Source organism: Aythya marila (genome assembly GCF_965140915.1).
Source record: "Aythya marila genome assembly, chromosome: 1".
In the NCBI taxonomy this organism is placed as follows: Eukaryota; Metazoa; Chordata; class Aves; order Anseriformes; family Anatidae; genus Aythya; species Aythya marila.
This window is the reverse complement of record NC_139042.1, coordinates 76798289-76824543: the sequence shown is the minus strand read 5'-3', so window position 1 is coordinate 76824543 and position 26255 is coordinate 76798289. Positions and strand designations below refer to the sequence as shown.

The 26255-nt window shown below is 38.9% G+C and overlaps 1 protein-coding gene across 2 annotated transcripts in view; it reads left to right on the top strand.

Annotated features, from left to right (window-relative positions):
- Nucleotides 1-26255, top strand: part of MID1 (midline 1) — a 245479-nt gene that overhangs the window by 75431 nt on the left and 143793 nt on the right. The window contains exon 1 of one of the 2 annotated variants that reach the window (XM_082782120.1): nucleotides 20267-20536. The exons of the other annotated variant lie outside the window; for it this stretch is intronic. The gene's annotated coding sequence lies outside the window, so the exon portion shown is untranslated. Of the gene's footprint in view, nucleotides 1-20266; nucleotides 20537-26255 lie in introns of those variants that run through there. 2 annotated transcript variants of the gene reach the window in all.

Below are 26255 nucleotides of genomic sequence, written 5' to 3'. Positions count from 1 at the left end.
TGATCAGACCACTGGCCATCTTTCACAGATGATTCTCTCTGTCTATGAGATGTTCTCCTGGAATCGGTCCCAGGGAGACAGAGTGAGGGAGCAGGTGGGACTTATTGAAATGAAGTCATGGATATTTGAACGCTATTTTAGTCATTAACTTTGCATCAATTATGCTGAGCATACACATAAAGTAAATATTTATGTGACTGGTGATCCTGCTGGAAAAAGTGGGAAATTGAGCAAAGATGAGTATGTTTTAATTTTGTTTCGGTTAGGTGTCTGACTCTATCTGTTATGCTATTTTTGTTCTGTCATCTTTCTATAGAGCTGCGAGATTAGGAAATGCTAGACCAAACTGAGAAAATTAAAAGTAAAAAAATAAGTTTGTGGAGAAAAAGCAGGCCAAGAAAAACAACCAACTAACCAACTATAGTTGATACTGTTCAATGAGAAAAATATTAATTCCTTTTTTTTTTTTTTTTTTTTTTTTCTGTAGGAGATCATTAGAGGTCTTTATAGTCTTTCCAGATCAGTACAAAAGACATTCTATAGCTTGATGTGTCTCTATGAATTTGAAAGATAAGATCTCCGTAGGGCATACTTCTGTTGGTTTTACATCATTAATGTTTCCCTTCATTTATTTCTGCAGAATACCTGCGCTGTCTCTTAAAGTGGGAATAGCCTGGGGTGATAAATTGAATCTTGATTCTTTGCACCTGATGCCATGAGAAGCTATAAATTAGTTATAGGCTAGGATGATAGAATCCTAAATGCTTCTATTTCTCACAGAAAAACTGACCCTTGGGGTCACTAACCAAAGAACGAAAAATCTGAACTTGTTAACAAGAAAACAATTAATTATTTACACACATGGGTATTTGCCATTAGCATCATTCAGATTATTAGTCTTTGTTCTTATAGATTTAATTCTGCCCTCAAGACTGTAGTTGTTAAAAACTGGGTTCAGTCTTGCCCATTTAAAACCAGGAAATATGTACAACACAAACTATGAGCTAAACAGGGTTTTATACGTCCATTGCATTTCATCTTTCAAAGGAAAGAAAGATAAGCTATCTTATTTCAGAGCCACAATAATGTTGAATCACCAGTAGCAACTGTGCTATCACCCATATGGCAGTTTATAATTCTAAGATGCTCATCACCAGGATGAAGTAAATAAATTATTGAAGGCTGTGGGTAATTTCATTTATTTATTTATTTATGCGTGTCATTCATAAAGCAAGCAGAAGAGAAAAACCTTGCCTCCTAATATGACTCCCATGGGGAAAGCTTAATGCTATTCAGTCACTTGGAGCTTCTGTGTGTTTTAGTTTTTTGTTTTGCTTTGTTTTTTCCATCTGCCCATCTATCATAAGGTCTTGAGCACGTTTCAACTATGATAACTCCTTGCTATAGCAATATATAGGCTTTGTAAATAAAGTCTGGCACCCCTAAGGGGAATAATATAGACTTCTAGGAATTCTCATATATTTACTCTGTTTCAAGGGCTGAAAAGTATATTTCTATAATAAAATATTTTAAGACCTTTTTGTCCTGGGAAATTTCTTTTCCATGGAAGTTGACCTTTACGGGTTCTCTCTCACTACCTAACTGTTACAAATTTGAACATTAAGGGATTTCAAATGAATGAAGCATGATGCAGGCATTTTTGAAAGATTCCTTCAAGGCTAAAGCACTTTTCCCCACAATATTTGAGCAGTTTGAAAGCTTCAAGGCCTGTGTTCTCTCCACAGATACATGCAGGAAACTCCCAGTGGCTACAGCCAAAGCTGCACTTGTGCATTCAAGAGCTTTATTTTGGCTCTGAATGTTAACTAGGTTACAAGAGAATAGAATTGGGTTTTGTATAGACTCTTTTTTACTTGTTATGGCTCAAAGAACCTTAAAAGGAAAGAAAAGAGATACTATTATCACAGGGAACATGTAGGAAGATTGAGAAGATTGCTAAGGTACTTAGCAGTAGATCACACAGTGTTTGGAAAGGCAGAGCTTAGAATCATATAATCATAGAAAGGTTTGGGTTAGAAGGGACCATAAAGATCATCTAATTCCAACCACCCTGCCATGGATAAGGACACCTGCCACTAGACCAGGTTGCTCAAAGCCCTCTCCAGCCTGGCCTTGAACATCTCCAGGGATGGGGCATCCACAGCTTCTCTGGGTAACCGGTTCCAGTGCCTCACCACCCTCCGAGTAAAGAATTTCTTCCAAATGTCTAATCTAAATCTGCTGTCTTCTAGTTTAAAGTCATTACTCCCTGTCCTATCACTACACACCCTGATAAAGAGTCCTTCCCTAGCTTTGTATGTTTATCTTGTTTTTTATTTTGATTTATTAAGAAAAACAACAGTTTACAACAGTACTATTTTTTTTCCCTTCCTTCTCCCTCTGTTTGCCAAAAGGAGACAAGATGTCATTGAATTTTTAATTTCAGGGTTTTTAAACTACTGTCTTAAAACTGCTGACTTTTTTCTTTTCCCGTGACATTTTCTTCTGAGCATCCAGTAAGACATAGGTGTTAGGTTTGAGAAACAAATTGCCTTCTCAACCCCAGCACTGCAATGTCAGATTCTTTAGTCTAGGCATGTTAAAATCACATGCACAGCTATATAGTAAGATATGTGAGCTCATTTGGAGAAAAGATCCTCCCAAGCAGCTAAGAAAGGTAAGCAGTTTTCCAACAGCTGGTTTAGGGCAACTGGCACCGCTAGAGCTGGACATCTCAGCTGTGGCTCTATATCTTCTTACCTGGCAGTTGGAGGCATGTAGTGCAGCATAGCACCTGTGTTGCCAAATCATGTGGGAGCTTAAATCCAGAACCAATGTAGTCACATCCATTTTGAGAAGATCACTGACTGGCAAGTGCTTCCAGGATATTAGACTGATCCTGTGTAGCTTCTTGCTATGACCTGAGCAAATCTTCACTGTGCTACCCTAAATCAAATCTCAAGTAGCTTAGGTAGCAAGGTGAGTGTAAGCACCACAAGCTTCATGGTGCAATGGAGACCTGCCACACAGCCCCAGTCATAAAGGAGGCTCTGAGCTGGCAGGTTTCTGCATGAAGCTCATTGTAAGATTCAGTGTAGCTGGGAGGGTGTGAGAGTTGATAAGCCACTCAAGCCCAAATATGGTTAAATTCTGAAGGGAAACAAGTCAATTAGTGCCAGGATACAATGGATATTTAGCCTGGTGTTCCCAACACTACTAATTGAACAATTTTTAGAATTTGCAGCCTCTCATTATCCGGTTCTGATTCAACATGAAAGTCGCATGTGCCTATAATTTCCTCTCTAAATCCCTCTGTGAGTAAGCAGTCTTGTGGTGACTGCATAGTTCTTACTGCTTGGAACAGTCTGAATTCATATTGCTGACATCAGGGTTGGATTTAGCTGATGATATTTCCCTAATTGTTTAATTTGTTAAAACATTTAATAGAGCATTTCCTGAATGATATACTCAATATTTGCAGCATAAAAATGAACAGCAACATGTGTATTGCTCTGCTACTGTGTTCAAAGTGGTAGGTTTTGATCTTGGACATTGTCAGAAGCTTGCTGTCTTTGTAGTCTGGATGAAATAGTTTGGATGCAGTCACAGATTTTCTTGTGATTATTCTGTGTTTTACAATAAAAAGGATTATGGGAGGTACCCATAAGTAATAATCATAATAACAGGATACTATATACCTTCAAGCATCCATGCACACACACAGGTTCTACATTTGTACTTTTTATAAATTATCTTTTTAATAGCTCTACAGTATTTGCTTAATTGAATGGCCCCCTTTGCTTTCTGTATGTTTCTGTTAACATATCCTTACTGCTATTGGCACTGCTGGTGCTAGGCCCAAGGTGTGTTACCATGTAGTGGCTGAAGCCGATTTTCCCCCTTAAACTTGTCCAATGCTCCCTATTAATCTCTGACATTGCACTTTGGTGCTGCAGTGGAAACTGAAAAAATAAAAATAAATAATAATAATAATTATGGTAACTGTAGGGTTTTAGCTAGTTAAGGGAACATTTGCTTTCCTTTTCAGATCATTCCAGCTTTGTCAAAGAATCACAAAAAAAAATATATCCTGTGGTAGACTGAAACACACCATAAGGACTAGGCATTGACTTTATCCCACATTTGTTATAGATCAATGTTGCTCAATGTGTTGCTTTTGTCTTGGGGACTGATGCAAGCAAGTGTTGCCTTCTCATCACGGACAAAGAGCAGCAGGGTCAGGGAGTCCCTTTCATGGGGAAACACTGGGAGAAAGTGAGAAGCTGGAAAGGGGACCCAAGGCAAGACCACTGGGAAAATGAACTTGCGGCAGCTGCAGAGGGAAGGAGAGTGCAGCACTGGGAGGTGGGACCCCCTCTCCACTCTCTGTCCTCCTGCAAAGTATCCACCAGCACCTGCCACCTTGCAGGCAGCAAAGCCCCTGTTTCTTTCCTGCCCCAGCAGCCGACTGCCTCCCAATGCATCCAGAGCTGGCTGGTGGGGCTCACAGATGTTTGTGGTGCTGGGATGTGGTCTGTGTGATACTGGCCAAAAAGGGAAAAATGCAAAACCTATAACTGTATACACATATACAGCTACACAGAACCATTTCCAGAGTATAAAATCAGCTTGCAATGTCAACTATATGATAAATGTGTTTTTTTTTAAAAAGGTAGTGTTTAGTTGAACAATGTGGTTCATGCCTTATTGATACCAGCCCTTCTAAGCATCACATGGCTGTGCGAAAAAGGATAGTTTATGGGTGGCTTTCAGAAATTAAGATTTCTGTAGTCCTCTAATTAAAGAGGTTGCAAAGCCAGAGCCAAAGATAATGAATGACACAAGGACAGTTTAAATCAACAGGTATTTAACCAGCAAGTTAGTGTGGTTTATAAAACCTCTTCTGCTTCTGCTCTGCAGAGGAAGGGAGCTTGCTGCAGCCTTTTTAGCTGCAGCAGGACACTCTTTCACTTCCAGAAGCCTCCCTGCCTGGTCTGTCATGAGGTTGAGAGTATCTTTTCCTACCTGCAAAGAATGGCTAGCTTTCAAAAAGCATTGACCTCCTACCAGTCTCTTTCACAATCACGTTTTAGCTTAAAAATTATAACATGTTAAAGACAATTTTGCATTCCTTTTCTCTAGCCTCTGGCTTTCAGATCATGAGGTTATGTTCAGGTCAAACTGTCAGCTCTCTCTTTGCAACAGTGTAAAGGCTAAATCCCTTTTTAAAAAGAAAATAAATCTGCGGTTCTCACATGATGACTTGGTATCAGCAGCTGAGGCTTCACATAAAACATCAAATAACCAGAGCCTCATGACAGAACTGTAAGAAATGACAACTCCTCATTATCCCATTGACTTCCACAGCATAACATCTCAGTTATGCTGTTAAAATTGAATAAAAGGACCCTTTCGGTCTCTGAATGTTTCCTGAGACAGATGACCAAGGATATAATCCCTGTGACAGAAGCTGGTACAGCTTCCATGTTTTGTGTGTTGGTGATTGACAGTTGTGCTCTGGACTCTTCCATTGTTGTAGATGCTCACTGAAGTGTTATATTGAGTTAAACTGGATGGTTATGGCATGCAAAGTGGTAACGAAATGTGGGATACTGCCGAGAAGTTAATGACTCATGGGCACATATGGGGCCAGAAGTGGTTATGAGTGAGTACTCTACATTAAACCCCTAGAAATTTTCAGAAGAGCAGAGGTAGAGGGACTACACAGCAAACAGCTTATTCTCCCTTGGAGATCTTTCCTTAAAAAGAGAGCAGGATCCTTGTCTCATTTGGACCAAACCATGAGCTCATCTGCACGCTATTCTCCAACAGCTGCAGATGTATTACAGCAGCCTTCTGTGCCTGTGCTAATGGGATAAAAGCATTTCCATGTGCTCTTTTCATTCTGAGAGTATACAGCCCTCCCCACAGCCTCCAGTGTATCCTCATTTCCTTGAAATGGATTCAAATATTAAAGCCTGTTATGTTTAATTATTGCTAAAAGTCTGGGAGGAAACAAAATCATAGGACGAAGTTGTTTCAAAATAGGTATGTATAAGTAAGAAATGTGCAGTCACTTATGGGAAATTCGGAAGCAGACAGAATGCAGTAATATCTAACAAAGAGAGCAATCCTAAAACTTACACAGTCTTCTTAATCACACGTGTGTGATTTTGAGTTCCTGACCTGGTAAATATCAGGAAGTATCTCTGATGGTCAAGACCTGCACAGGACAAAATCATAGGGTGCAGTGTGGTGAAATGCTAAAGATATAATATGCATTGCCACACTTTACATAAACAAGTGCAAGACTTTCATGAACGTGTCCATGTTCCAGATTACCGCTCAGAAAACTTTGCACTTGATCATGAAAACTGTGAAATCTCCTTAATTTCAAACAAAGTCAAAGGGAAGAGCTTGCCTTCAGCCTTTTTGTCCAGTCAAGTGCAAAACTGAAATTTATTCGGAGAGCTTTTTTCTTTATTTTTCAAAGTATATAATAAGGTCCATGTAGGAAAGTCTTCCTTCTGTTATATGCATCCCTGTTATCTTTGTGCCACATTTCTCCCTGTGCAGGGATTTCTGATTTTGGTGGAGTGGATCAGCCATTGGGCATTACCCTCATTTGAACAAAGCTTTGTATATATTTTTCTATATACTTTTAACAAGGCTGCATCTAGTCTCACCCCTTCCCCCTCCATTCTCAAAGACAAAAGTAATTGTTTTCATTAAGTTATGCTGTGGCAAAACAGCACTATAATAGCATGTAATTAATTCAAGCCACAGTTAAGGGTAGTGTAAAGAAAACAAGACTGGAAGGTAGCTGTTCTTGTTCCTGTAGATGGGATGAAGGAAGAAGTGTATTTCCTTCTTCTATTGTTGGGTAACTTCAGATCAGAGTTCACAGGAAGTCTCAGTTTACAATTTAGCATCATTCTCTCTTTTTCCACTAGAGTATCTGTGACAACATCTGGCATCTGCAGCAGAAGCAGCAGACAAGCCCCACTATCCATTTCTTCCTTCCTTGATTCCTTCACTGCTTCCTTGCTGCCTTCCTTCTCTCTCTCTCTCTCCTTCCATTCTTCCAGAAAGTATTTATATGTTTGTTGATTTGTTGAAAAGCAAACCGCCAATCAAAACAGAAACTGTGGCTTATTTTCAGTTTTGCACATAGGCCACATGATTCTTAGTGTTGTATTTTTTATTAATGAACTAAGTGAACTATTTTGGTTTTCTTCTGATGCTTAATCACATTAGTATTTCTCCTTGTATAAAATGTTCCTGTAAAAGTTTAAAGCCTGCAGTTCCTGATGGAAAGGCCTCCTTCTTCCTTGTCCTGCCTTTCTATTTTAAAGGCCAATCTCTCTCTCTTTTTTTTTTTTTTTTTTTTCTTTTTTAACCTTTAACATCATACCACACAGGAAAAACAAGTCTGAGGATCTGGGAGATATTATAAAATATTTATTGGAATTGGATGTAAAAAAACATATATCATGTTTTGTGGAGGATGCTGCACCAAATATTATTATTGGAAGAACTGTACTGAATCACTATTTTTTTTTTTCATATGGAGATTGGACTGATTTCTAATGCCTATTGACAGTATGTGTTGATGATGCTAGTCCTCTAGGCTGAGCTCCAGCAAGTGCTGATAAACTCCAGACTCTAATCAAACATCTTTCAGAAACATTAGCATTTACTAAATAAACATATTTTCCTCCTCTCTGTTGTATATAAAAAATGTTTTTAACATTGTTTGCCAGTCTCTCCAAAGCATAACAGATGGCCACTGCTTTTAATGAAATAATTATATTACCTAACCTTTTCCTTGAGAAAGAAAAAAAAACTGGGGCTTAATTTTTCACTGTCTTAACTCTTGATTTCTCAGTGAAGCGTCTTACATCTGTCATTAATATTTTCTATTAATGATCTTAATGCTACAGATAAAGTAAAAGTTTGGGGTTGAAAAATCTTTTGTCAGTTTTGAATGAAAGAAACACTAGCACTCTGGCTAGCTTTTTGATTTGGTCACCCTCTCTGCTCATAAAACTTAAAAGGGGAAGCTCAATTCAAAAGTCCGTGAAGGGGGACAGAGCTGTTTAGGTCCTAATACCACAGTGATGTGGTGGACCTACTCTGTTCTTCAAGACAGAACTTGTGAATGATTAGAAACACTCTGTGCTTATTGATTGGCCCATAACCTGGGCACAACTGCTTAATGGATATCCTCTGAGTGTCTTCCCTAGGTGTTCTTGGTGACTTGCTAAGTCAGTTGGCTAAGTGCTATTGAGAAAATATAGCGATTTGCTATTGGCAAATATGCTTGCACATGCAAGGAGCCATATGGAGTGGGAATAGGCTTCTAAAAAGGTTGGGTCCAAGCTCATGGGTACAGGCAGAAGTGCAGCTTTAAGAACTGCCCCAGGCATGCTGGTGGGGTTAGTCTGCTCTGTGAAATACATGTTGGTCTAATTGAGAACCTGACTGTTCTATCAAAGCGGACGCACTGGGAGTATTCAAGACCATCCTGGCAAGATGGAGTCATGCTGCAGTATACTCCCATGTGTGCATGTGAATGGCAGAGTGAGAACAGAGACTCCTCAGATTCAGAATATACTTGATTCCTAAACATTTCAAGAAACTATTTGGCCTTTGACATTGATGACATACCATAGGTTGCTAATAATAGCATGCCTGAACTTTTGTTAGAAAAATAAGCACATCCCTCAGTAATTCCCACACTCCTAGGCAAAATCACCACAATATCATATTAATGCCAGGGCTGATGAAATACACAGAAATAGTAAAAACAGTTGAATAAAACTTTTTCTCTGTTGAAGGATCTTTTTTATGAGGCTGAAGAAGAATAAAAGAACAATAAGATGCCAGTTACTCATTTGTCAGCAGCAAGACTCTTGGACACTGATAAGAATGACAGGATACTTGTCCCACCTTCTTCACAAGTGTCAGGATCTTGCACAAAGCTGTTGATGTTCCACTGAATTATTGTGGCAAATGCAGTTTCATTAACTACCCTTAAAATAAAGGAAGCATGTGTAAGAGGAAGAAATCACTGAGTTAAGATAGAGGAGTTCCTGGAAGGAAATACTATGAATAGACGAGTTTGGAGAGGAAGCACAGTTTGAAGTTAGGTTGTATTATTTTTACTAATTTTCCATATGAAGAATAAAATCTATCTTCAAGAGGAGTTCAGGCTTGGATGCTAATTGTAGCTCTGCATGGTTTCTCAGCACAGAGGTAAGGATTCAGCCTGCTCATACCCACAAATAATATGGTTATTTTTCACAAGATGGAAATAGTAGGATTCATGACAAAATTTCACACTATTTACTATTATATTTTTGTTATTTCCCAGTATTTATTATTATTATTTATCTAGTAAATGAGTGGCAGAAAATTGAATATGAGCATGGATAAAAGTTCATTTCATTATGATGAGATTTGTTTTTTGCATGAATCTTGGAGTACATAGTAATCAATGAAATAACATTGTTTCCATAGAGACACTATATAAAGATAGTTGCCCCAATATTGAACTTCTTTCTGTTCAGTCTGGACATAACATCCAAAACTGCATTGTTTTTGTCATTCAAAATTTCAGTGTTCGGATTTGCTGGGTACCTCTTCTGTAGGCAAACAAAAAGTAAGTGTTAAATCAGGAAAGACAGAAGGAATATGAAAATGAGCAAGATGGATCTATATTCGCATACTTTGAGTGGAATGGTTTGAGTTATCCTGAGGTTTATTTGCTGGTGTTTTTATCCCCTTTATGCTGACTGTCAGGATATCCTGTTGCTATAGGCTAATGTGGAATGCACTGTGCTTAAATGGTCAGAGTTCAGTGGTTTCATCATATTTTTGCAAGAAAAAAGCTGGTCCTTAACAATTTTTATTTATTTTTTTTTGTCCCAAGGGGCTAGGCATATGCTGGGAAAAAAAATTTATCACAAATTTCAAGTATGCAAACTCTTGTGGGCCTTTAAGACTTTAACTACCGATGAATTATAGTATAGAGACTTCACTGTGGTAATAGAGCTGGGGCAGGAAGTGTTATATATATATATATTCATATATATTCATATATATATATGAAGTGTTATTTATATATACTCCTCGTATGCATCAATAGTATACTCACATTATAATAATTCAAACTAGGAGAAAAATAGTTGCAATTTTTGAATGTATGTGGTCTTCTCTTCATTTTAAGAGATCTGCTTTAGGCATTAAAAAGGTTTAGAAACACAGGTCATGACACATCTCTTATAAGAGAAAGATATCTTAAAATGTTATAGATGGCACAGCACAGCAAAAATTAACAGAACTGCATAATACATGCTTTTTTTTTTTTTTTTTTTTTAAATATATACTCCCAGGTTTAGATCTGAAGCTTAGCTGAGGACTAAAACTACAGAACTTTAGCTTTTATCTGCAAATACATAGAAAGTTTTTGCAGTTTCTACAAGCAAGTGATATCGTGGCTGCCTCGAAGCGAGCCCGCCTTGTGCTCCTGTTTCTTTCTGAGCCACCTGGCATATTAGCTTGCCAATTGTCGTCAGTGATGCGCGCTGCAGGGGCGGGCGGGCAGGCGAGCGGGGCGGAGCCGCTGAAGGGAGCAGAGCGGGAAGGCGGTGGCCGCCAGGGGCTGCTCTGCGCCCGGCCACGGAGAGGGCTCAGCGTCGCCGGCCGCTCGCGTTGGGCTTTCCCTGTCACCCTTCACTCTGGTCTGTCCTCTCTTCCATCAGTCACCTTTATTTAATAACATCAGTGAGCAAACATATAAAAAATCAGTCGTAAGCTGACTCCTTGCTATTGCACACTTTGTTGTTGTTGTTGTTGTTCTGCTTAGTTGTACACGAGAAAAGTTTTGATGGATTGATTTTCTGAGAAATGTCTTTCTGATCTTACTGCATTTTTTGATGTTTGTGTATTCCTGAGTTTGTTGTTGTAATATATATGTGCATATTTGCATGGAAGATTCTTTTCCTGCTTCTCCGTCACATGCATTTATCACCCCATCCACTTTTTCATTATCTCTTATTCTGTAAGTGCCATAAGTACATAAATACTGAAACCAGTGACAGAGTCATTACGCTAAATAATAGCCGTCTTGGTCAACACAGGGTTAGCTGTAGGTTCAAGAACAGGTTTCCTTAAAATTGCTAAAGCCTTCTGGTGGCTGACATCACCATCACACTCAAACTTCGCAAGTCAGGTTGGTGTGTGCTGAGGAAGGAGGAGGCAACAAAAGACATTTTTACACTTCGGAAAGGAACCAAAATGCAGAGTGAGTATGGATGGGTTATTTTGTGGATAACAAAAGTGGCAATTGTAAAACAAACAGCTAATTTTACTTCTGCTAACTATAGCATGAAAATACTTCTTGCTGAATGCTTGTTATTGTATTTGCAGATCGACTTCATATGTACCACATGTGCTTATTGTTGTTGGATTGTGATTTCAAACTTTTATGAAGTGATAAGCCACATATTAATAGTTTTAACAGAAGGTGCCCTAGTTGTTAACATGGTAACACCTTGAAGGAACAATATGTTATGTCCATTTTTGATTCTAGAAATATGCAACATTCTGTGCTTTAAAATACATAAGGTAAGTGCCTAGTTAGTACGTAGATCTGCTCAATATATTATCTTTCACAAATTCCTACTCTGTTTCTCAGTACTGCTATAAAAATTTGCTGCCTCAGACTAAAAAATATTAACTCATTTCCCAGGAATCTCTCTGGGTAGAAATTGTGAAAGTGGATCTGGAAGTTGCAAGCACATTTGCTCTTGCTTAATCTTACTCAGAATTTAGCTATTGTCTAACACCAGTATAGTAACAGGTGTTCAAATATATTTAGGTTATTACCCTAGCTTGGAGGAATCTTTCTTTCTGTCTATCTATCTATCTACCATTTTATCAGTGGAATGTAGATGAAATCCCAGTAACTCATTTTCAACTGATTAAAGATTGTGCTGATACTACTGTAAATGAGTTTTATAGTAGCAGGACCACACCATGACTGCAGCAGATGTCATTGAAAATTTTCAAAATAAAGTATAAAGTATATAATAATCATAATAGTCTAAAGGAAACCAAACTAGTATTTTGATCATAGTAAAACTAGGGAACTTTTTGTTTGTTTTCACTCTGGAAATTTTAATAAATGAAATAAAATTGAAAGAAATTAGCATGTTGAAACTTTCCTTCAGTTGCATCATGAAGGAGTAAGGCAAGGATAAAAATACTAAATGTGTTGTCTTTACAGTAACTCCTTTTTAACCTGCCTTTCTGAGTAGGCAGCACATGAAAGCATTAGCTCATGAGTAATACCTTATTAAATCGTCATGATTTGATGTGACACATTTTTCTCCCAATTTGCATGCCTGATAATAGACTTCCTAAATATCACCTTCGGGTCCTTTGGCAAAAAAGTATCCCAAATAAAAGAAACGTTGGATCAAATGTTGGTGGTGGGACAATCCCTGGGCTGGGTCTGCATGTGAAACAAAAGGTTCAGGCCATTAAAAGCTATATGGTCTATTGCCATGCTAATGTTGAGTTCTTTGTGTAGTGAGGGCTTGTTGCCTTGTAAACACGTTTCCATGACTCATTAAATCCTCAGAAATAAAAGCTCTCACAATTCCAGTACAGTGGAGCAGTCATTTTTAGATTTAATTATAAACAGGCTAGATAATGAGGTACCTAACTTGTCCCCTTTCCTGAAGAAGAAGAATGGTTAGTGACCTCTCCTTTCTCTAAACAGTACTAAAATCCACTTTATTTGAAAGATGAAGGAGTGGAAAGTCCTTGACAAAATAAAAGGGGTACAAAAACGAATGCCAGCTGGGCAACTAATATTTTACATAACAAGTAAGAATTTTTATTTTGCGAACCTATTTAGTATTCAGCTTAAGACACTATAGTAACCATAGCAACCCCCCTATCACCTGTTTGAGACACTGCAACATCTTAATGAAATGTGCACCAAATGCCCTGCTAATATTTATAAAATGTTAATGACATTATCTCTTGGAGAGAGCTACACTGAAAGATAAACGTGTAAAAACTGTTGAGATTCATGACTCTCCTGTCTAATAATATCTGCTTTCTCCTTGCCCTTCTATTTTTCCTTTAATGTATCAGTTTTATTTATCAAAAGTGAAAGATTAGTGGGTACAAGGATTCACTTTAGGGAGCAGAGTGGTGAGTATGCATTAACCTTCACCCACAGTGTGCCCATAGTAAATGACCTCAGCTTACTTCTCAGAAGGCTTTAGTAGTATGTGGTGACCAAACAGAGGCAACATAATAGGGAAGGGTTCCCTGAAAGCATTGAACATTGCAACTCATAGGAAGGTACCCAAAATAACTCTAAAAATGCAGATACCTCCCTTGAAGCAGTTATCAATTTACAAACAATCTCGAGGCATTTATTTCATTCGCAGGCTTCTGAATTACATAAACCTATAGCATTAAAGATCTTTCTGGTTGTAGAGAATTTGCATTTCAGATGCTTGCCATTCCTTTTCAGTTTCCAAGCTTCAAGTGGTTAGGGCCTAACTCTTCTAAGTTTAAAATGTGTGTGTGGCCAGTGAATTTTTCTGCAGTGCTATTTCTGTGCCTATCAGCCCCAAAGCTAAGGATGTATGGCTGGTGTGCAGAATTATTCTGTTCATATGTCATCACCTTTTCCCAAAGGACTTTGTGCTTTGTCTTTTATTGTAGTGGACTTTATTTTCCTAGTCTATGAACTTCTTAGAGAGGCAGGTGGTTATCAGTTATTTGAATTCAGAATTCCCTTGATAAAAGATAAATGGAAAATATTTAAATCCTGAAAATCTTTGTTTTTGAGTTCTTGGTATTTTTGTCTCTCACTTCAGTGTGAAGTTCATTGTACTGTGGATATAATGCTTCTGATCCTGAGTTCACCCATGGAATGAGGGTAACAAAATCAAATGTTACCAAATCACTACTAGGTAACATGGCTGCACAATTATCATAATTCCTTTGTATGTGTGGAGGGATCTTTTTGTCCTGTTTTGTACTGCTGCACTCTGCAGTAGCAAGTTCTTCATTCTTAAACCCAGAAGGTAGATAGGAAACTGAAAGAAATGAAAATGTGAGTGGCTTCAGGTAACAGGATTACCCACGATTGTCCATTACATAAAGGACCTTCTTTGTGCCCAAGAGATCTGAAAAAGGCCTTTATGAAATGGGAGGTAGGACCTTCATATATCATTGCAGTCTCATAATGTATTATTGCAAAATACAAGCTAATGAAGATGTTGGAAAAAGAAGGAGGGTATGAGCATATGTGTCAAAGTGTGGACCTAGGGATCATAATCTACATGAACAGCTTAGAAGGCATGCACCTACACTGTTGGTGTAATGGGCAGTAGCAGCTACTTCTGTATATTTTTTTCCTGTTCTTGGTGAAAAAATTATGTTAGAGAGTGTGTTACAGGCAGAGCTTAGAATGGCTGTGTCTCCCTGTTAAAAACACATGTACTCATGAAATAGGACACACTTGGCAATATCTGTGAATTTCAGTGTTGAAGTGACTAATGCAGACTATTAATAAACTGTGGAAGTAAGAGATGGAGAAATTAGAACCCAATGGTATGCGTTTCATCTCTGTGCTGGCCCTCACAGTCTAAAAGTCTTACCTGAATCAGATTTTCTTCATGAAAAAAGTTTAACACCAACTATAAAAATATAATTTTCATGGACCAGTCTGTTGTTTTTCTTTAGTAATGTTATTATTTTAGTATTTTTAATAAGGATACTTCATAGAACGAGAATCAAAGGATTGGATTATAAAACTGGTTTGCCTGGAGAAGTACATTACCTTTGTAGTCATTGTCTTTTATTACCAGTGCCTTTTAACAAAAAAAAGAGAGGCCTAAGGAGGGGACACATCTGGAAATGTGAGCTAAATAAAGTAAAAATTCTTTTGGAAGCTGGTAAACCTATATGGTATATGTCTGTAATTAAAAAGAATGAAGTACAGTGGCTCATAAAAGTACCATCTGAAAACAGTTTAAAGGTTACAAAAGGGCTATTTGGCAAAGATAGAAGGGCGAGACCTGGCCAGGCCTGTCCTCTCAGGGTAGCACTCCTGATTGGCCTGTTTAACAGAGTAGTGTTTCAAACCTGTCCTTAGCTGGTGTATACATAATAATTTTAAGCAGTGCTCCTGGTGAGAAAATCCATTAATTTCAATAGGGAAGAATCTCTGAAACTGTCTCCCACTTTACTGCTACAACTAATGCTTTGTGATGTCTGCCCACGTCCTTGAATAGCTTAATTTAAAATTCTCTGGTAAGAAGGTTCTTTTGATTTTTCACTGTTTTTCTCATTTGAAATTAAAAGAATATCATTTTTGTGCATGTGTGTGTAAAACTTCCCACATAAATATGTTACATAATCAGTACCAAGGGCCATGCTGAAACAATGGGAAGGGATAGTAATTTGATATTTCATTGGTAAACTGACCTTGACGGTAACCCTGTGAACTCCAGAGGCTTAAAAGTCAAATCATGAGTCATGTGTATGAGCAAATTCTCAGTTGCATAAAGAGGTTTTCCCGGGTGGAGTATGATGACTTCAGGATTGGGTTTAGGTTTTTATTGTCGTTTCCCAGCCCACCCCCTGCAGACCTAATTTCACCACAAACATTGTGATGCATTGGCATCCTGGCTAGAGCAAGAGTTAGTTCAGTTGTAGGGAAGGTAATCTTAAAACTTCTTTCTCTTAACCAGAAAGAGAACGAGATTTTTTTTTAAATCTACAAATATGAATATATTTCTCTTACATAAGCAGGTGAACACACACACAAAAATCTAGAACTAATTGCAGTAGTCTGCTTGATGTATAGTCTGGTTAACACTGGCTTTTATACTGTGGCTACTTTCATTTAGCCCAAAAACTTGTAGTCACTTTTGGTTTCATTGATGCTTCTCAAGACTGGACTGTTAAGAAAAAATAAATAAATAAAAAAGTAATTTAACTATTATCTATTACTTCTTAAACTAATGAGATATAATTGTGATTAAACTATTAACTAATGGTAAAACCCTAACAAATAAAATGGAGAAACAATAGTAACTATGATTTGCATTAAATCGTGTGTACCTATATTAGAGAACAGATGTTTTAGAAACTCTGAACTCTCATAGCATCCTTCTTTGTCAGTCTCTTTAACTGACTGTATTTCCATATAATTTTGGAACAGACTATCAGACAATTCTTATCACTGATTTATTACACGTGAATGTGCACCAACTTGTTCAGCCTAGCAGATCAAGCATCTGACTTGTAGCACAGATGCAATGAAATAAAATTCAGAAAATGTATTTTAATCAAAATAATCTTAATCAAAAAGTCTAGTCAGTTTTGTCATGGAGCAGGTACAGATGGGTTGTTTTTTACTATATATGTCTGCCTGAGCTGTGTATATGTCTGCCTGAGCCTGCTGATTGTTTAGATTGTGTAACTGATGGACAAAAACGTGTCCTGAAAGCACCTTTCCTTCTCTTTTGCCTGTGGCTGGTACAGCCCCAAGTGAGATCAGAGCAGTCTGAGGGATGCTGTAAATAACAGAGTGAGGGGAAATGGTCATCTAAGGACCACCCTACCAAGAGGACTGCAGCATGCTCTGATCTCTCTCATCTCTGCCTTTTTCAGTGATGGCCTGCCAAAAGGTTAAGTCATCTTTCTTGAGAGGTAATGAATTTCCCAAAGGTCTGCCTTAAGGACTTCTTTCTGCACTGTGGCTTTCAGTCCATATTTGTAAATTTAAGGATGTCTGACATTGCTGGTCTTATTTTTGAACTTTTGTTGGAAAACATGTACATTAAAATACCCATGTCAGACACTCTGCCAAGATAATTAGTTTATTTTCCTTCCATTCACCACACTGATGTTGATAAAAGCAGTTACTGTTTTGCAAGATTCAGCTCTACACTTTCTTATATTCATTGACTATATATTTTAAAATTATTTTGTGACACTTTCACATCTTGAGAACAGGTGTTTCCATGTTTTTGTTTATACTGATACTATTTCAGAATTTCTTTATTTTTATACTATATTTTCAGGAACCTTTCTTTACCTTACAACACTCTAATTCAAATATTTTGTGCCAGTTCTTCTGGAGGTTGTTTTTACATTCCAGTGTTGCCTGGCGTTATATATTCTAGTGTTATCTGTGGTTATTAAATAGTATTTTGTAGTTTGAACATCCCAGGACATCCCACTCTTCCAGTAAGTTCCAATTTGAATCTACTAGGGAAGGACTACAAACACATTAGAAATGAATTAGAACACTGATAGTTTGGGTGTAAGTATTGCCTTTTCCTCCCAATTTAAACAACAACAACATCGGTTTTCTACACTGCAACTTAAAGGCAACATATTTCTGATAGTCTTCATATCATAAAGTGTTCTTTCTAACCTGTATGCTGGGATTTACTCTGCTGTAACTCTTTTACTTCTGCTAGATGTAATCAGGTCCTGGGGACTGGTCTGTCTCTATCTGGCCTAGCTCAGTAAGGACACAAAGTGATTCTTCTGTCTTCAACCTATATTGAATTCTCTGGGCCCAGAAGGATTTCCATGGCATCTGAAATTCAGCTAATGAGAGAAAGTCCTTTCCTCCACTTCCCATCTTGCTCACCCCTGTGACTGGCAGGGACCTGGCTGGACTGTACTATGTAAAATTGCTTTATATAATAAAAACTCCAGTGACTGAATAATTCCACATTAGGTTGCTCTGCATCTGGTCCACCTGCTCAAAAATGTTCCTGTATTTGGCAATTTATTGAAAAGAATGAAGCCAATTAAAAAAGGCTTAGTTAACAAATTAGAACAAGTGAAAGTTTCACATTTTGAAACAGCGTTGAATTTCTTAATTTAGTGCTGAATTTTTCATGATTGCTGTCTTTGCTTTGCTACACTTAATCACCTTCAAAGTTATCCACTGTTGTGTCCACTGAGCTAATCCTCATCCCACTACTTTTACTTGCAACCATTTGTCTTTTAATTTTCCTCCATGAGAACCCTCTAAAAACTATCATGCTCGAAAACATGACTTTGCTCTTGCTTATACAGGTGTTTGCTCTCAGTGATACCTGAACTTATCCTTGGCACCACCTACCTCCACAGGCTACACTTCCCTCCATAGATTTCCACTGGATAGACTGTAAAAGTTTCTTTCTTCAGAGCCAAAATCTTCTTTCACTTACCAGAATATAATATGACTTTCTCTCTCTCACACACGCATACACTTGGGTTATAGGTGTGTAACCAAATATTCAGAGGAAAATGTAAAAAACAACATCTGTCTTTTCTTGTATCCAAAGTGGCAAACTTTCACCAAGAAAGTTTCTCTTTAAGGTACAAATTATTTTCAGAAAAACATTTTTACTGTTTTGAATGCAGCCTGGAGAGGATTCTCACAGATTTAACAGTAAAAGGTCCTCAAATACCACATACTAATTTCAAGTGGCATGTGTCCACTAAGCTATGTTTGGGAATCAGAGAACAAGCATTCCTACTCCTAATGCACCCATCTCTGTGCATTGCAGCTGCTTGGAGCCATTGCGCAAGTGTGCAAGACTAGACCATCACTGGAGGAAGAGTCGTCTCAGGGAGTTGTGTATTCTTGGGTTAGTGTAAATAGCTAAGTCTTATCTTATGAGAATCCGTCAGGATACTTAGTTGGGGTTGCAAGTTAAAGTACATAACTGGATATGTCCGCTTTGGAACATAAAGCAGATGAAGACAGCTGGCCCAGGATAAAGTGCAATGGTACTTCACGTTAAATTTTTCCTTCATCCATGCTTTGCTTTTGAGCTGGACAGTGCCAATATTATGCAAAATTCTTGGTGGCACTTATGAGAAAAATAATTTTTTATTTTCAGTGGGAAAGCAAATGTATAGATCTTTCAGATCTATTCTTCCTTTCCTTGTGACATACTCAGCTCTGGAGCTTATCATAAAATAAAGGAAATATATTTTAAGAAGCTTTAGAAGCTTTTAATTAAAATCCTGGCAGCACATCACTGTAATGGCTCTTTTTTTTTTTTTTTTTTTTTTTTTTTTTTCCCTCTGTAGCTCAGTTCAGTAAGATTTCTTGTACTGATAGGAATTTTGCTGGCTAGTGACTAGTTTTTGCCTTGGTAGATAAATCCCTTGCAGAAACAAATCCATGATGTTGGGGCTTTTCTTCAGACTTCAGATTTGTCTGATTGTCCCCTGAGATCAAAAGACAGCTTTCCATTTAGAGAAGAACAGAAGTCTAACAGCTTTGGAACTGATATTAAGTGAGGGATAAAGAAATTGGAGAAGAGTGGGTGGTATGAATTGGCAGTTTTCTGTTTCTCCACTTTTTTTTTTTTTTTTTTATACTCAAGAAGGGTGTAACTCAAACAGCAATAGCACTACTTTTTTTTTTTTTTTTTTCCTTTTGTTTGTTTATTTTAATGAAAGCCACTGAGGGGCAGCAGATAAAAGCTGATCTCGTTGTTACAATTAAAAAAATAAAAATAAATAAAGTTGCAGTTGGGTTCCAGTGTTATCTTGAACAAGGAACCAAATTTCAGAAACCAGGAAATCGCCCTCTGTAAAGAATAAAAAGCAGATAACATGCTAATGATGGTTAAATATTTTTCACCAAGACAAATAAAATCTTGCAACAAAATTTGCTGATTCCTGTATATACCCTCCGGCAGACAGGCTCTTTCTCTTCATGTAACTGGCATAGTGTATTTTACTAACTTCCTGCCCATGTCATAAGCCAATTTACTTTTTAATCTGACATGAGGAAATCGGTGCTTGTAGAGTGCCTGTGGCTCCTGCTAGTACGGGATATTGCCACTTTGCGGGGCTGCTGTTAAGTGTTTCTGCATCGCTCTGGTATTTCGGGAGTTTCGCTGGACATTTACATTTTCTTAAGTCCTGGGAGTCCGTTCAGCTGTAAGCAGACCCAGAGCAGTTAGATGAGAATGAGAATAATCTCTCACACCACAAATTGACTTCCCTCTTTGTAGCCCTAGACACTGTTTCCAGCTGCTTTCAGTCTTTCAAATCCTTGAAAGCTTTCCTAATCCTCATGTAGGCAGCCTTTCTGTGCTCTACCTCCCTCCCCTTTCTCCTGATTGGCGAGGCTATTTCATGGCCTAATTCAGCCAACTACTACATCCCTGAGCTGTGGTTTGAAATAAGAGCCAGGCGGACAGTTGCCTCCCTGCTCCTGACTTTTAATAGGCTGGGAAGGAAGGTTGGGACACTTGACATTGTCTTGGGAAGAGTCCCTCCAGCAAAGGATAAAAGAGGAAGAAAACAAAACAAACAAACAAAACACAGAACAACAAGCCAACAAGCAAGACGGGGAGAAAAACTTGTGTACAGTGGGAAACTTGATGGATTTCTGCCCTGCAGATAGCAGCGCGGTGTGAGCCTCTTCCCGACTGGATGGATGGATGATGGGAAGCTCAACATGAGGCAGGTGAGGAGCTGCTGCCCCTGGGGCTCTTCAGGGCAGCAGCACCAGGCATGCTGCCTTTTCGGTTTGGTAGCACTGGTACAGGCTTCTGCTGAGATTTCTCTCTCTCTCTCTCCCTCTTTTTTTTTTTTTCCCTTAGCCTGGTGAAAAGCAAGTTTAAGGGAAAAAGAAAAAAAAAAAAAGCGATTTAAAGGTTTTTGTCTTTCAGTTCAGTCTTCCCAGTAGTAAGCAATGCCGTGCAGGTCGTTGTGTGCCTGAGTTTTGTGGGGGGTACAAAAGCCGTCTGAGAGATGTGTAAATCGATTCCCGTTTGCTGGGGTTTAAATGCATTGTGTAGACTGTCTTGCAGCCGTGTTTGTGACATGTAAAAGGAAAGAACTCGCTGTGTTATAAGGCTAAATATGCCAATAATGCAGCCCAGGGATAATTTTTTAAACAGCTCCGCATGAGTTCCTTGCCTGCCAGTGCTTTAATCTTCTGATTGTTTTAAAATGTAGTAGCTTCAAGCTGTCTTACAGCTTCACAAAAGTACTTTAAGATGGGTTTTCTAGAGATTTTTTTTTCCAAGATTATTCAAATGAGATTTTTTTCTTTTTTTTTAAAGAATTCTATTCACCTGAAGGGACAAAAGGAGCTTTTATACTCATTCTCCCAGTTAAAAGGCACAGTGGCAAAATGTTTTTGATTCTCACTGTTCATAGTTTTGCAACAACAATGTGCAGTTAGAAGAGCCTTGTGGGAGCGAGGGAAACTGGCTGGGCTGTATCTCAAGACTGAATCAGAGATCTGTCCCAGTTTAAAAAGCCCTGCCAGTCCACTTCCGAATGTTACACTTAATATGTTATTTTCTAGGTAGGCAGTGGGTAGATATGAAGAAATAAGAGAAGTTTTCTAGGTTCTCTTCTGTGTGGGTGTTATTCATTCAGCTCTCAGTGGGACTTTTATAGTACATGTCCAGGGAGTGCATGTGTGAGGATTTTGCACCTGTAGTGCAAATGGAGCATTTGTTTTTCACTCACTTTCTGAAATCATGGTGGAAAATCTCAGCTTCCTCACACCATTTTTCTCAAAGTTAAGGGAGGTGGGGAAGGGAGAAGAAAGAGAGAATACAGGTAAAGGAAGAGGACTGACATTTCTTTCTCCCACAAGCAAAAAAAAAAAAAAAAAAAAACAACAACAACAAATATTTTTATAGCTTTTAAGAGAGAAATTTTTGTCCTTGTGAAGCAAAATGAAGGGCATTTTGTATATTGCATAGCTCAAGTTGGTCAGTTGGATGCACACAGTTATCAGAAATTATTATCGCCACAAGAGGGTACTTTGGCACAGGGGGTTGCCAATGGGGAATATAGAAAGAAGCAGAAATGTTACAGGATGGTAATAAAAACGTAAAACACTCTGGGAAACACACACTGCTCATCTGAAATATTTCTACCTGAAGTGTATGGTTTTATGTGTAACAAAGCTTCATAGCTGGTGGGCTAAAACAGAATGGAGAAGGTGAAGATTGTCAGAGTGCACGGGTACCCTCCCTCCCCCTCTGAAAGAAGAGGCATGGGAAGGAGGAGGGGTGGGAGGCATTCCCGCCTAAGAAGAGGTGCAGGCACAGACACAGAGGAGCTTACTCGTGCATGGCCCAGCACGTCCTGCGTCCTGCGGGTGCCTGCCTCCTTTCATTCCCCCTCTGAAGCGATGCACAGGGTGAGCGTGCTCCCCGCCTGCACGGCATCCCGCCCAGCTACTCCTCCTGGGGAGGTGTGGGGAGAGCCAGCTGAAGAGCTGCCAGAGCTTGTTTAAACACCTGCCCGTGAGCACAGTTTCTCACCCCGAGCCAAGTGAACAATTTAGAAGTATTTCTCCGGGTCTGGTTGGTTTTGTGCACAAATATTTTCAGTTTGGCAGGAGAAGGCCGTGTATGATGCTAGGGCCGGAGGGGTGAAAACCATGGAGCTGATGGCAGCCAAGGGTGGACAGAGGCTAGGCACGCTGGCCCCAGCAGCGGATTTCTTGTTTCAGCGGGAACTGAAGGCTCTAACGAGCTATGAACTAATCATGAAAGATGGTTAGGAAAAACCATTACAGCAGACACTTAGGAGCAGGAAGTGTCACATGCAGCTGGAGCCTTCACCCCTTCCTTTAGTTTGTCATTTTTATGGGAAATAGGAACATGACTTACTTGTTGGTCCATTTACTGCTCTCCTATTCAGAGCAGCAGAGAGCTGTTTTTACCTACTTTTCCTGCTTGTCCAGCAATCCTCCCTCTCCACAGTGTCCTCCCTACCTGTCCTGTTATCTGTCCTGCTCTTCCTGGGTGCTCTCTTCCCTATCCTTATACCAGGTAGTATAAGGCAATGAGGGGCAGGGTTGACTCCTTCCTCTTAACAAGCTCTGGGAGCCACTGTTCCCACCTGGAGATATTCTTGGTGGTAGCTATAGCTTAACTTGAGACTGCAAAGTTAGCCATCAAGCAGGTAGGTAGCGTGTTGCTAGCACTGGAATGAAACTGCATTGTGCTGATGACTGAACCAGCCCAAAGGCAGTTCACAGATAGTGAACAATAGCACTTCCAAGACAAAAATACTCATTTCCCAAAATAATTAAAAGGATTACTGTAGAAATGTAATAAGCAGACTGTTGAACTGATACGATTCAACCTACTTGACCGCTACCACCATGTGGCATCAGGACAATGGTCTCTACCTAGTAACAAGGGTTAGTGTAAGATGTTGTGTTGATGTTTATAAATGAGACAGATATAAAGAAGCAGACATTTTTTGCTAGTAATTAAAAACCTCAGCAAGAGCTGTCTCCTTGCTGTCACTTATAAATAATGACTTTGTGTAGAAGGTCCAGTAACCAAAATGGGAGAATTTCCATCCTCTTGCTCTGCATGTGACATCTATGAAAGCATACTGGTTACTGCATACTTGTAAAAGTTTAAATATCCACAGGAAAATACACTTATTTTGTTGTTCTAGTGTGCTGCAAAACTAATAATAGGAAGCAGAAGTGCATTTTTTAAAGGTATTTAACATGGTTGCAAGAGAAAAAGAAAAAAAAAAAAAAGTAACTCGACGAATAAGAATTACACTTAACATACATTAAGTGTAACACATTTTCTGCTTTGCAGACTACTCTGTTCAGTTAGTTACTTAAAAATACTTGCTTAAGCAAGGCAACTTGCAAGTGATGGAAACTCCTGAAAAGACACAGCCTTTATGTGCTAGAGCAGCAGTTTCATGTGGCTGGAGGCTGTCGCGTGGCTGGATTCCCTGAGTTTGCTGTAGAACTGGAGAGGGCACTGTGGGCTCTGTTTTAAGTTCACTAAGCCTACTTCATAGAAAATCAAATGTTTGAAGAATTTTAATACTTCATTTTCACTCACTTTCACCCACAACAAATCCCCGAAGTGCTGTTCATGGGGTGTCAGGAGAACAAATACAGCTCCTTACTTTGGCCTCTTCCTATTGAAGTCCCATTGACTTTCATCAAGGCAGAGTTGAGCCCTTCATCACACAAAGAGGTCCAGCAAAATGACTGTTAACTGACAGGCCACCTAAAAATGAAAAACTGTGTTTCTAAGGCACATAAAGCCATTATAATTATTTATCATGACTGCAGACATACAGCTTCTAGTGTGTATACAATTCACCAAGTGAATAAATGCTGCATACGATTTCAGTGAATAACACATGCAAAATTCAAAATAATCCCGTTTCCTTACAGATGTTTAACTGCCTAGCATGTGTTTCTTATTTCCTATTTTCTTTTGCATAACTTTTAGAATTCTTAATGTATTCCTCAGTGGAAAAGCTGTTTTCTTATCCTGGGGTGCTGTAGTCCTTAGTCTTGCTTTAGGAAATTCTCTTTAAAGTTCCTCCTAGTATGTTTAGTTGTTTGTTTGGTCTGTAAGGGAAGAATGAACATCTCAGAGAATGCTGTTGTGTTTTTTTTTTGTGTACCATGCAGAATAAAGAAAACAAGTGTACAGAGTCCACAGGCTGGGAGTGTATCAGTTAATTAGTGGCTGGACATTGCTCTGTAGGAAGCCTGGCAAGGTTTTTGTGCGTGTGTGTATGTGTGTTGTCTGCCTCCTTTGATCACTTGTGTGGTAAATAGACATGCAGTGTAGCTATGGCAACATGTGCTGTAGGTTGGTGGGAACAGAGGGGATGGGATCACCGGACAAAGGGCAGTTTGTTAGAGTGGTTGGTTCTGATTAGAAAAAGGTGGCACCAATCAGGGCATTTAAAAACATCAGTTTTGCAAAACACAAATGTGTGTTATCAGTTTCAAAGTAGTGTTTGTTTCTGTAGTGCTGAAGGAGCAGATCACATGGAAGATTGGGGAAGGAGGAGGAGGGATAATAAAAAGCAGAAGCAGAACCCTGTAACACTTCTGAATGTAAAAATGTTCATGCTGGATGTGCTTTTTTCTGGTTTTGCTGCACTGTGGATGCATTTTGCAAGAAGGCATTTGTATGAACCAAATTACCACAGATAATGGTGTTTTAAAAATAAGGTTTTAATGATGTAATAATGGTAGCATGGGATTTTATATTACATCTGGTCCATTACCTTTCTCCAATACCTAAAAATGCAATGTACAGTTTGAGATCAAAAGACACTGTACCTATTTCAGCGGCCCACCTGTAGAGGTCAGACTTGAAGTTCTCAAAATCTTCATATGATAGAATTTCAATCTAAAGCTAAGGCTATAAAAATACAAAACTAGGCACAGTCACTTTCCTCGTTAACTTTATGTGGAATACTCTTAAAATAAGGTTAGTTTATCAGTATTGGGTTATTAAGTAACACTGCATTCTGCAACAATGGCAGCAGAAAATACATCAAAATTGAGCCTTCTCTCCCAGCTTGGACAGAACCCAACCCAAAGCTTTTATTAGTGCCTGAATTATTTAGATGTGTATCTCCCTCTCTCTGATCCCCACCAGGCCTCCTACCTTTGATGAGGTCTGTCTCCAGCTCTCTCCCTCCTGCCTGCCTGGCACTCAGATGTGCTGGCTGACGCCTTCCCACTGCTACCCGGTCCCAGGGCTTCCCTGCTGGGGAGGGACGGGGAGGCAGGCAGGCAGGCAACGACACAGCGTGCTCCAGCAGCTTTGGAGCTCTGAAAAAAAAAAAAAAAAAAAAAAAAAAAAAAAGTTGCCAGAGCTCAGTCCCTCCGCAGAGTAGGAGCAGAGGTAAGGGGTCTGCTGCAGCCTGGGTTTGAGGAAAACGAGCTGCTGGGGACAAGGAGATCATGGTGGTAAATGCTCAGGGGATAGATATGCTGAAGTTCAGTAAATAGAAAGATGGAGAAATAATTTGATAATTTGGTTTGGCTGAGAATGAAGACTGAGCTAGGAGAAAGGAGCAGACATGTATTTGCATACAACTCTGTGAACAGCTTTTTGAATGCACACTGGGTTTTGTTTGAACTGAATTTCAGACTTGCAAGGGTACTCTGTTCTTTAGCCTCTTCTTGGGTCTGAAGTCTTTTATTACATCTTGGAACTTGCAATGCTTTAACAAGCTGTAAGGAATTACTGTATATCCCTGAGATCCCTGGCTTATGGTATAGAATCCACTCTGCCTGAAAGCTGGAAAAGGCACTGCAGGGTAGGAAGCTGATTTTGATCTCTTTCCTAAACAATGAAAATAGCTCTTAATTCTTTAAAATTCTTTCCTATTTGCTGTCATGTCACGGTTGTTTATCATTA